This window comes from Periophthalmus magnuspinnatus, chromosome 24, assembly GCF_009829125.3.
Source record: "Periophthalmus magnuspinnatus isolate fPerMag1 chromosome 24, fPerMag1.2.pri, whole genome shotgun sequence".
Taxonomy (NCBI): Eukaryota; Metazoa; Chordata; class Actinopteri; order Gobiiformes; family Gobiidae; genus Periophthalmus; species Periophthalmus magnuspinnatus.
This window is the reverse complement of record NC_047149.1, coordinates 3,433,002-3,445,561: the sequence shown is the minus strand read 5'-3', so window position 1 is coordinate 3,445,561 and position 12,560 is coordinate 3,433,002. Positions and strand designations below refer to the sequence as shown.

General features: G+C 39.5%; 1 non-coding gene across 1 annotated transcript; it reads left to right on the top strand.

Annotated features, from left to right (window-relative positions):
• The first annotated feature begins 1,608 nt into the window (after positions 1–1,608).
• LOC117393289 (U4 spliceosomal RNA) lies at positions 1,609–1,749 on the top strand. The gene has a single exon (XR_004543131.1). It is a non-coding gene; the product is annotated as a U4 spliceosomal RNA (small nuclear RNA).
• Positions 1,750–12,560: the final 10,811 nt, after the last annotated feature.

Sequence of the window (12,560 nt, the reverse complement as noted above, 5' to 3'; positions counted from 1 at the left end):
AAGGGTGCGCCCGGCCACCCTACGGAGGAAACCCATTTCAGCCGCTTGTATCCGCGACCTTGTCCTTTCGGTCATTACCCAGAGCTCATGACCTTACGACCACAACTACGAGCAGCTGCATCGACAATAGAGGTGGAGAACATGGCCCACTCAGAGTCCATGTCCCCAGCCTCCCCCGGGATCAGGGAGAAGCTCTCCCGGAGGTGTGAGTTGAAGACCCCTCTGACACAGGGCTCCGCCAGACGTTCCCAGCAGACCCTCACAATGCGCTTGGGCCTGCCAGGTCTGTCCGGCTTCCTCCTCCGCCAGCGGTGGTGATCAGTTGACAGCTCAGCCCCTCTCTTCACCCGAATGTCCAAGACACGCATACCACGTGCACCGATGGACACCCTTGTGCTCGAACATTGTGTTTGTTATGGACAAACTAGCTAGCACAGAAGTCCAATAACAAAACACCACTCGGGTTCAGATCGGGGAGGCCATTCCTCCCAATCACGCCCCTCCAAGTGTCACTGTCATTACCCACATGGGCACTGAAGTCCCCCAGGTGAACAAGGGAGTCCCCGGTTGGTGCACTGTCTAGTACCCCTCCCAGGGACTCCAAGAAAGCCGGCTTCCAGTTCTGTTTATCTCTTAACAGCTGCACCAGTTTGCCATTTCCATCAACGAATACAACGTCTAGAACCAAGCTTTCCAGTGTGTGTGGATTTCAATTCTAATCCCACACTGTTCTACCCAAAAAGGTGACAGTTTAATTCCCAATCAATGAGAGTTCACAACTGATATCAGTCAGTAAAATGTTGTTCATTTTACAGGTGACCTTTCAAGCATCTTGACCTGTTGGTCTAGGGGTTCTTGCTTCGCATGCCTGGCTTCAAATCCCAGACGGCAATCGTTGTTTGTCTTTTAAAAGCTGCGTCACTTTGCAGTTTTCCTCAACTATTCTCAGCCTGCCACAATTTTGCAAACAAATGTGGCTCGTTGGTCTAGGTCTATGATTCTCAATTTCAATCCCAGACTGTCCAACTCAAAGAACAGTGCATACACTTCCCATTAAATCACTATTCCCACCTGATATCACTCACTCAGTTGTTGATCATGCTACAGGGGAGTGCTTTAATGCTTGAAAAATGGAACATCTGTCAGAGTCTGTTTGGCTCCACCACATCACGTCCTACTGCAAATAAAAAATCAATAATAAAATGCTGGAAATGATGTATTATTTCAAAATCAGTTGCTAGGATTAAGGTCAGGGTTACTGGTCTAAAAACAATAACTAATCCCCACCTGAAGTTGAGGTAGTGCAGCTCTCTCTTCTCATCGGCTGCAACCAGACCCTTCTTGGGGGAAAAATGGCTCAGGTGTAGGAAAAATCAAAGACTTTTTCTGTGCTCTAATTTGTAGCTATACATTTTGTTGCTATTGCATTCAAATGGCATTGGAGCCTGTTACCAATGACTTTCAATGTGTTATAGGCAATCATTTTTCAAAGTAGCCCTGTTCTCTCAGGCAGTGCTTGTCAAAGGTTTGCTCCGCCCACAATTAACCTACCATGACCAGGAAGTGAGTAAAACCAAGGCCAGCCGATTTTAGCTCCAAACAAACTTTAGCTTTGCGCAGTGGCAGTATCGTAGTCTATGAGGTCCATCCGAGACGCGATTATTGCTAGTTGAAAACTTTACCCAATACCCCGCCTTGACGACTTGAAAAATAGTCGGCTATGGCAATTTTTGACAGTCTCTGAGGAGACTGGTATTTAAGTATGAAACTAAATGTGACGCACACAAAATGAGCAGTCATATTTTATGTTATTAATTATTGGATTATTTACAAAGAGACTTACTTGAGGCTCCTGTTGCTTTAAAATATACTAAATCCTTCAATTATTATAAAATTTTAATGTGACTTGTTTTATTTGAGATTTTTTCATGTTTTGGGAGAGTGCCACAAGGGGGCGGTGAAATGTAGCGGGTCTTCCGGTCCGACCCTACCTGGAGCGTCTCGTGCAACCCTCTTTCATAATATGAAGCGAGGCTGCACAGAACCAAGCTCACTGCCTGTCGTCTCATTATTTTTCCTGGTTTTTCAGGGATTTTCTTCTGTTCGGGTCTGCCCCCCCTAGACCAGACCCGTAACATAAACATCAGCATTTGATAAATGTGCCCTTTTATCTGGCCTACACCATAGAGCTAATACTATGCCATGCTCATTGCAGCCATTAATCCTGACTTCTTAATTTTGATAAAAAAAAAGGGACAAATTGTTTATTTATTTTTGTCTTGTTAATGTTGCCGAGCAATTAATTTATTATTATTTATTGATTTTATTTAATTCTAATGTTTAATGTGATATTTATTTAATTTTATTGTATTATTTTGGTATTTACTTAATTTTAATTTATTCATTTGATGTTTATTTAATTATATAGATTTTTATTTGATATTCAATAAAAGTTCATTTTATTTTATTTTTTCAGTATCAAATGGTTCAATCAGTTGTTCAAAAATGTGTATAGTTCAAATAAGGATAAAATATATATGAATTTCAAGGACATTTATGCATTTTACTTTTTTGTGACCCCCCCTCCAAAAAAAAAAAAAAAAATCATCCCGAGCTCATGGTGATATCCTACCCCCCCTTCCCTGGGCTTCACATGTACAAGATCAAAACATTGCATATTTGTCTATGTGTATGCGCAAGTACACTTACAAAATACATAACAAAATACATACTTCCAATATGCGTACATACATATACACTCACCTATTCCATAAAACATATATATGTGTGCACATTATATATGTATTCCTATACCCCTATACATTACTATACATACTATACTTATATATATATTTACATATACACTTACACACACACACACACCCCCCCCCCCCACACACACACATATATATATATATATATATATATATATATATATATATATATATATAGATAGATAGATAGATAGATAGATAGATAGATAGATAGATAGATAGATAGATAGGTTCACAACCTATATTACAGTTCAAAAGAGAAGAGAAGACAAGAGAGATTATTTTGTCTCAATATTGAGGAGAAAGAGCGGAGAGGCAAAAAAACCCAGTTACAAACCACCACCCTCTCTGGGGGCCCAGACCGTCTTTCACCTCTTTATTAAAGTTAGGGAACCCTAGTTACATACACATACTCTGAAAGGCGGGGGGCAAGCAGTGTAAAAACATATGACGAAATTCACAGAGAAATATATTCTGTTTTTGCATTTCCAGAAGGTCACTCTTTCCACAAAACATCCTCCCATGATGTTTCTGTTTTAGGTTTCACAGTGACCTTCTTCCTGTGGGATCCTGCACTTTCAAAAGACATTTTCTGCAAGACTCAAGAACAAACATTAGTGCAGATTACATAGTTTACATAGTTGAAATGAATATAATGATTATAATAAGAGTGAACATTACAGTACCTACAGTACCTTTAAAATGAACAGTGAGATAACATAATATAACTTGAATATATATCTCGGTAAATCGAGAGCTTCGCCTTCCGGCTCAGCTCCTTCTTTACCACAACGGACCGATACAGCGACCGCATCACTGCAGACGCTGCACCGATCCGCCTGTCAATCTCCCGCTCCATCCTTCCCTCACTCGTGAACAAGACCCCGAGATACTTGAACTCCTCCACTTGGGGCAGAGACTCACCACCCACCCGGAGAGAGCAAACCACCTTTTTCCGGTCGAGAACCATGGCCTCGGATTTGGAGCAGCTGATTCTCATCCCAGCCGCTTCACACTCGGCTGCAAACCGCCCCAGTGCCTGCTGCAGGTCCTGGCTCGAAGAAGCCATCAGGACAACATCATCTGCAAACAGCAGAGATGAAATCCTGTGGTTCCCAAACCAGACCCCCTCCGGCCCCTGGCTGCGCCTAGAAATTCTGTCCATAAATATAATGAACAGAACCGGTGACAAAGGGCAGCCCTGGCGGAGTCCAACATGCACCGGGAACAGGTCTGACTTACTGCCGGCAATGCGAACACAGCTCCTGCTCTGGTCATACAGGGACCGGACAGCCCTTAGCAAAGAGCCCCGGACCCCATACTCCCAGAGCACCCCCCAAAGGACACCACGAGGGACACGGTCGAATGCCTTCTCCAGATCCACAAAACACATGTGGACTGGTTGGGCATACTCCCATGAGCCCTCGAGGACCCGATGAAGAGTATAGAGCTGGTCCAGTGTTCCACGACCAGGACGAAAACCACACTGCTCCTCCTGAATCCGAGGTTCGACTATCGGTCGGATTCTCCTCTCCAGCACCCTGGAATAGACCTTACCGGGAAGGCTGAGGAGTGTGATTCCCCTGTAATTGGAACACACCCTCCGGTCCCCCTTCTTATACAGAGGGACCACCACCCCGGTCTGCCATTCCACAGGTACTGTCCCCGACCGCCACGCGATGTTGCAGAGACGTGTCAGCCAAGACAGCCCCACAACATCCAGAGACTTGAGGTACTCAGGACGGATCTCGTCCACCCCCGGAGCCTTGCCACCGAGGAGCTTGCCAACCACCTTAGTGACTTCAGCCAAGGTGATGGACGAGTCCGCCTCTGGGTCCCCAGTTTCTGCTTCCTCCTCGGAAGACGTGACAGTGGGATTGAGGAGATCCTCAAACTATTCCTTCCACCGCCCGACAACATCCCCAGTCGAGGTCAGCAGCTCTCCACCCGCACTGTAAACAGTGTTGGTGGTATATATATACACACACACATATATACACAGTCTTGCTTATTTAAGATTATCCAGTTCCAATAAGGTTTTACTCCATAATGAGATAGTTTTTGTTTTGGCTCCATGCATTTTAGCTACTGATAGTTCCATGTTGATGATATAGCGAAAGGTATTGATCCAGTGACTCGGAGTCAAGTTGTTAGATGTTTGCCAGCGAAGGGCCAGCAGTTTTTTCGCTGCTGTCAACCCTGCCAGTAAAATCTTTTTGTGAAAAAAGGACCAATTTGATAACATTGAAAAATCATTAATCAAAACGATAAGTGGGGTAAAACAAAAATCTTTAACATTTTAGCTAAATAGGAATGTACAGTTTTCCAAAATATATTGACGTCTTTACAATCCCAAAACATGTGGATAAAAGTACCAATCACATTCTCTGAACATTTATCACAATATGGAGAAGAAGTGAGCTTCATCAAGTATCTCTTTTTAGGGGTTAAATAAGCTCTATGTAAAAAGTTGAAGTGTAGTACCTGATGGTTTGGATTTTTTGATGAGTAAGTAACTGTATTCCATATTGTTTTCCAGTTGTCATTCTCCATTGCTGCATCCAAATCCTTACTCCACACGTTTTCAATTTTCAATGGTTTATAATTTGCAATCAATAATAAATTATATATTTGTGTAACAAAGCTCTTTTTTCTATTTAATATATGGTGTAATTTGTGTGTGGTAAGGGGTTCAGTCCATGGAACCCCATAGGCTTTCATGGAGGATCTCAACTGCAGGTACACAAAAAAAGAAGATGCTGGCAGGTTAAAGACGGCATGTAAATCACTAAAAGGGAAAAGCCCAGAATCACCAAACATGTCTCCTAACACATGAATCCCTTTCTCTTCCCATTGTGAAAATGCAAATGGTTTGGCCCCAGATAGTAATGAATAGTTGTGGAAAAGTGGGCTGTTCTTATGACATTTTTGTATGCTTTTAGATTCTTTTTCCACGTATCGCCAGACTGCTAGTAAATTAGTAATTATTGGGCCAAAACGAGTCTTTGCTCGTTTAAGTGGGATAGCAGAGTAAATTAGGTCCTTTAATCTATGAGGATGAACTAGATTTTCTTCTATGCATTTCCATGCAGAGTCACTCGTTGGGCAGAACCATGAAGACAGTGGACGTAAAACAAAAGACCAGTAATAGTATTTGAAATTGGGCACTGAAAGGCCTCCTGAAGATTTGTGCCGCTGTAACGTAGGTAAAGAGACACGTGGTCGGTTTCCTTTCCATAGATATTTTGAAATCAGAGAGTGAAGCCTTTCAAAATACCTGGGCGGTGGAGAGAGGGGAAGCATTGCAAAATAAAAAAGCATACGTGGTAATATATCTGTTTTAATAATAGAAATTCGAGTTTGCAAAGTAGTAGGGAAATTATCCCATCGTTGTAAGTCAAGAGTTACCTAGTTTAAAATGTTTATAAAGTTTGTAGAAGCAATTACATTTAGTGATGGATAGATTTCCACACCCAAATATTTGAAATGCTCTACTCTCGGAATTATAGACGGAAGTGATACAAGGTTGGAATATGAATTAAGAGGAAGTAAAGCCGATTTTAACCAATTTATCTTATATCCAGAATGTGAACCAAACTCTTTAAATGTCTCAAGTATATGTGGGATAGAGGTCGATGCTTTATCTATATCAGTGGTTCTTAACCTGGGTTCGATCGAACCCTACGGGTTCGGTGAGTCAGTCCCAGGGGTTCGGCGGAGGTCAAGACACGTACCAGACTCATATGATTCGCGGACTGCGAGCGTCTCCAGACGCTGGCCGTGTCCTAATTCGACAAATGCACCCTTTGCTGTGCCTATCGAACACTGCTCCCTCCAAGCTGAGCGCGTGCGCAATTGCGCACTGCTGACACGGTCTCCGCGCACAGAAAATCTGTGCTGCGCACAAAAAAATCGAACCGGAGTTGAAAATAAAATAAACACACAACAATTCATTCGGCGCTATTTTTCAATGTGAGTCAGTGAGTGTGACCGTGGACAAGCTGCTCCAGCCAATTATGTGATTCACGGATTTGCACAGCTTATCAACGTTATTGACAGGCTCCTCATGTCCCGCTCCCAGTGTTTTAGCCGATGTGGAGTGAAGACTCGCTGATGATTCTAAGTGCTGTTTAACCCCTGAACGTTCCGACGGCCCGCCCTCGGGCAAAGATCCGTGCGTAAAATTACGCGCGCGTAATTGCGTAACTTTACGCACTGTTTTGCAGCAGTTTTGCGTTTTAAACATGACGAAACGGACAAAACAAAGGAAGTACGTGACCGAGGACAGTGTGGATGTTTGTACAAGTTAAACTAGAGGCATCTCGGACCCGGAGCGGTTCGTGGAACCGAGTGAAGATCTCGTGGTGGACTGAGGAGTAGAGGACCTTATGATTTGATGGACTGGATGCTGTTCCTGATCGGTAAGCGAGGTTCATTCTGCTATTGACTTAATTGTGGGTCAAATGTGTATTATGTGTAATCATTAGCATTATCTAATGCCAATCTGCGCCCCCCCCTCCGACCACCAATCATTCACGTACACACCAAAGTGTGCGCGAATGATTGGTGAAGTGTCTTGCCTAAGGACACAATGACAGAAGTTGGTCAGAGCGGGACTCGATCCTCCAACCTCTGTCACAGAATGACTGTCACACTGTCACATGTACAGTGTATTATTAGTTTCCAGTGTGTGTTTGTTTACATTTTTAAGTGTGTGTGTTTGTTCACTGTTTGCAGTGTGTGGTTTGTAAATATATATTTATTTTGACCCATACCAGTTGTTATTTAAAATAATATTTTATTTAAAAATACACATTATATATATTGTGTTTTGATATGATATATAAATGTACAGTAATAGAGCAGCTGGGTGTGCAGATACAGATTCCTCTGTGTGTATTGGTCATTGAATACTGTCACTTCGAACGGCATAAAAACATAAAATGACATAAAAACGAAGAAAAGGAACAGACTTTGCTGTGAAAATGACATGAGAGTGGCCAAGGGGAAGCCCTGCATTTCTGACCTGGTCTCTCAAAGGCAACAGCAGAAGTCACACTGATTTGCAGTAAATATTCATTATTATTCTAGCGTGATGGAAATTAGATGAGGGGTGTGTGTTAAAATGTTAAAAATAATAAATAGCATAAATACAATAAGTTCATTATTGGAATACATAAAACAATACAAAATTAAAATGATTTCAGTGTGGTAGAATTAAAAAAGGTCATGTCTTTGTGAAAAGGTATGTATGTAATGTGTTGTGAGTTCATACATTGTATTGGTTTTATTCTTTGAACACAGTGATGTTAATGCATGGTTTATTTTGTGGACCAGTAAAACACACATATGGCTTGAATTTGAAAAATTATATTTTATTTTTCAATAAAGAAGGGTTCGGTGAATGTGAATATGAAACTGGTGGGGTTCAGTACCTCCAACAAGGTTAAGAACCACTGGTCTAACCTCTGCAGCAGAATATTGTGGTCGATGGTGTCAAACGCTGCACTGAGGTCCAACAGAACCAGAACTGAGACCAGTCCACTGTCAGCAGCTAATAACAAATCATTTGTGACTTTAAGGAGTGCATTTTCTGTGTATGGTGAGCTCTGAATCACGATTGAAAAACATCAAATAAATATTAGACTGTAAGTGGCAAAAAAAGCTGCTAAACTACAGCTTTTTCAAGGATTTTGAATTTGAATTTTATTTGAGTATGTTCATAAATCATGTAATACATGTCATGACAGTCCATAAAATAAAATAAATTATCTTCCACAAAAAACATTGAACATTCTCAAAAGGGATGTGGGAAGAAGTGTAAACTTATTTAATCCCACCCCGTTCTTCTGATTCAAACCTTGAACAAAAATTTCATCCAGCTTCCTTTTACTTTACTTCTTAGTATTAACTACTTTTTCTTTTTCTTCTTCTTCTTCTTCTTATTATTATTATTATATTCATTATTCTTGTTATTCTTATTCTCCTTGTTCATGTTATTATCACAAAAATCACCATAATCTTTCCTGTACATCATCACTGAACCATTCTATCAACAAAAAAGTATACATATAACCACTGCTACCATTAATTAGGATTTTCTTTTGGTATATCTGGACAGAATATGACATTTATACAGTTTTTTAAATTGCCTAATATTTGAACATTGCCTTAAATCTTCACTCAACCCATTCCATAATCTGATCCCACAGACTGAGACACAAAAGCTCTTTCTTGTAGTGTGCACTTTAGCGTGTCTGAATTTTGCCATTCCTCTAAGGTTATAATTCCCTTCTCGCTCACTAAATAAGTTTTGAATGTTTGGAGGCAATTGATAATTTCTTGCTTTGAACATAATGAGCATGGTTTGGTATTCCACCAAGTCCTCAAATTTTAGTAATCTAGACTGTGAAAATAAATCATTTGTGTGCTCCCTAAATCCCACTTTGTGCACAATTCTAACTGCTCGTTTTTGAAGAATAACTAAGGGTTGTATATTTGTTTTGTAATTGTTCCCCCACACCTCTACACAATAAGTCAAATACGGTAATATCAGAGAAAAGTATAATTGTTGGATAGATTTTAACTCTAATACTTCCCGCGCTCGTGATAATACTGCTATACTTCTAGCTACTTTTGTTTTAATATATTTAATGTGTTCCTTCCAGTTTAATTTATCATCTATTATTACCCCCAAAAATTTACTCTGCTGTACTCTCTAAAATAGTTCCTTCCACTGACACCTTTATTTCATTATCTATCTTCCTATTTCCAAAAAAACATTATAGTTGTTTTGTGTAAATTTAATGTTAACTTGTTTCTTTTACACCACACTTGTAACTTTTCCATTTCTGAACTTATTGTTTCCATTAGTTTGTGCAAATTACCATCCGAACAAAAAATATTAGTATCATCAGCAAATAGAACCAACTTCAACATCTTAGAAACAGAACAAATGTCATTGATATACAGAATGAAAAATTTCGGACCCAATACTGACCCCTGTGGGACACCACAGGTAACATCAAGATATGGTGAGCAACTCTCATTCAGCTTCACAAACTGTTGCCTGTTTGATAAATAGTTTTCTACCCATTTTGAGGCAACTCCCCTGATTCCGTATAACTCTAGCTTTTGAATTAGAATTTGATGGTTGAGGGTGTCAAAGGCTTTTTTTAGATCAATGAATAATCCAATTGCAAATTTTTTCTTATCTAATGAATTAGTTATTTCCTCAATTGTATCGATTAATGCTAATGAAGTTGATCTGTTGGCTCTAAACCCATATTGACAATCAGAAAGCAATTTGTGCTTTTCTATGAATGATTCCAGACGATTATTAAAAAGTTTTTCTAAAATTTTTGCAAATTGAGGTAGTATTGAAACAGGTCTGTAATTTGTGAAGTGATGCTTGTTGCCGGTTTTATAAATAGGAATTACCTTTGCCATTTTCATTTGTTTAGGGAAGGTGCCAGTTTGAAAGGACAAATTGCATATGTAGGTTAGTGGCTTTGCAATTTCATTAATTACAGTTTTTATTAGAGTCATATTCAAGCCTTGATAATCAGTTGATGTCTTATTTTTACAACTTTTAACTACAGCACTAAGCTCAATTTCATCTACTGGTTTTAAAAACATAGACTGTGAATTTCTTTTTATAAGATTATGCTCATTACTATCCGTAGGATCAATATCAGGAATTTTTTCTGCGAGCTCTTTTCCTATATTAACAAAAAAAGTATTGAATTTGTGGGCAGCCACCTTCATATCATATTCCTTTTTGTCCTTTTCAATGAAAAACTGAGGATAACCATTTTGTCTGGATTCCTTTTTTATAATGCTGTTTAAAATTGTCCATGTCCCTCTTATGTTGGTTTTATTTTTTTCTAGTTGAACTCTGTAGTACTCTTTCCTAGCGCTTCTTAGAATATTAGTTAGTTTGTTTTATACACTTTGTATTTCTTTTCAGCTTCTTCAGATCTTTTCACCAAAAATTCTTTATATAACTTATTCTTCTTTTTGCAGGCTTTAACAAGTCCCTCTGTCATCCAAGGACACTCTTTAGCTTTCAGTTTGCTCTTACATCGACGTATAGGGCAGTTTTTATCATACAATGAAATAAAAACCTTTAAGAATTCCTTATATGCACTATCAACATCTGATTCCTGATATAAATCCTCCCAGTTATGTTTCGCTAGATCATTTTTAAAAGCATTAATTGCTTCCACTGATTCAATTTGCTTGTATTGTATTGGTTTGTCCATTTTTTTCATTTTATAGTTTTTGTTGTAAACTGCAAAAACTGGCAAATGGTCTGAAATGTCACACGCTAGTATTCCACTTTGTGTACAGTTGTTGACATCATTTGTAAAAATGTTATCGATTAGTGTAGCGCTAAAAGAAGTTATTCTGGTTGGTTTTGTGATTTGAGGATATAGACCCATGCTATACATGGTGTTAATAAAATCCTCTGTTCCTTTATGATTTTTTGAGTTAAGTAGGTCAATATTAAAATCCCCACAAATAAACATTGTTTTATGCATTAATTGTGAAAAGGTTTCCTCCATCCAATTTATAAATAGCTCCACATTTGCCCCTGGTGCTCTATATACGCTACTGACCATAACATTTTTCTGTTTTTCTTTACAAATTTCTATTGTTATACACTCCAAAACATCATCAATCACAGTTGTCAAGTTATCCACAATTTTGAATTCCAAGGAATTCTCCACAAAAAGTGCTACACCTCCTCCTCCTTTATTCTGTCTATTGACACCAATAAATTCATATCCTTCCAGCTCAAAAGTGATTTTATTTTCACTCTTAATCCACGTTTCTGATAAGGCAATTATGTCAAATGGATGTGCAAATTTATTTAAATAAGCTTTAATATTATAGAAATTCGCATTCAGACTTCTACTATTGAAGTGGATAATAGACAATGTATCATTGCTTTTAACCTTCTGTGTGAAATGCTCCTCTGAGTAATAACCACAATTATTCTTAATAGTAGAAAAAAAGTTATTATCTGGGTCTATTTCATAATCCACGTCATGTATGTTATGATCTGTGTATTCAAAATTAATTAATTCTTGTTGATGAAAATCCCTCATTTCCTGCTCCACACTACTTTGCAGTCCTGGTAAACTTTGAATGTCTTCAGTCAATGGCATATTAGTAAATGTTTGTGTGTAAATGCGTGTTACCTTCCATCTTATGCTTCATCTTTTACATATATTTATTCAGATCTTCAATTTTCCTGATCAGCAAAACTTTCGCTTCCTCAGGTGTGCCATTTAACTTTATGAAAACTTTACAATTACTGGTCCACGTATTTTGAATTTTCTTTTGTTTCCTGAGCTCTCTGGCTTTTTTGGCAATGTCAGCGTTCTGTTTGGTGAGATGATCGTTAATGAACACGTTTGATCCTTTCAGCTTTCGTCCTTGCTTGAGAAGTGCAGACTTGTTTTTCCTGTTCACGAATCTGATGATGATGGCCGGGTTGTAGGTGACATTACTTGCGGTTTTCCTCCTGGGTAACGTGTGGCACGCCTCGATGTCGCGGCAGTCCAGCTCGATCCCCCTGGACCGCAAAAGGGCAGCCACCTGTTGCTCCGTTGAGCTGGCGATGGCCTCCTGGTCTCCGGCTTCTCCTCCTCGGTCCCCAGCAACCGCGCCAGCGTACGACCTGGGTTTAATGTGGAGCCCGGTAACAATGACATCGTTCCTTCGCGTGTACTGTTCCAGGTCCTCCACTTTTGTCTCCAACTGTTCAATTCTCTTGTC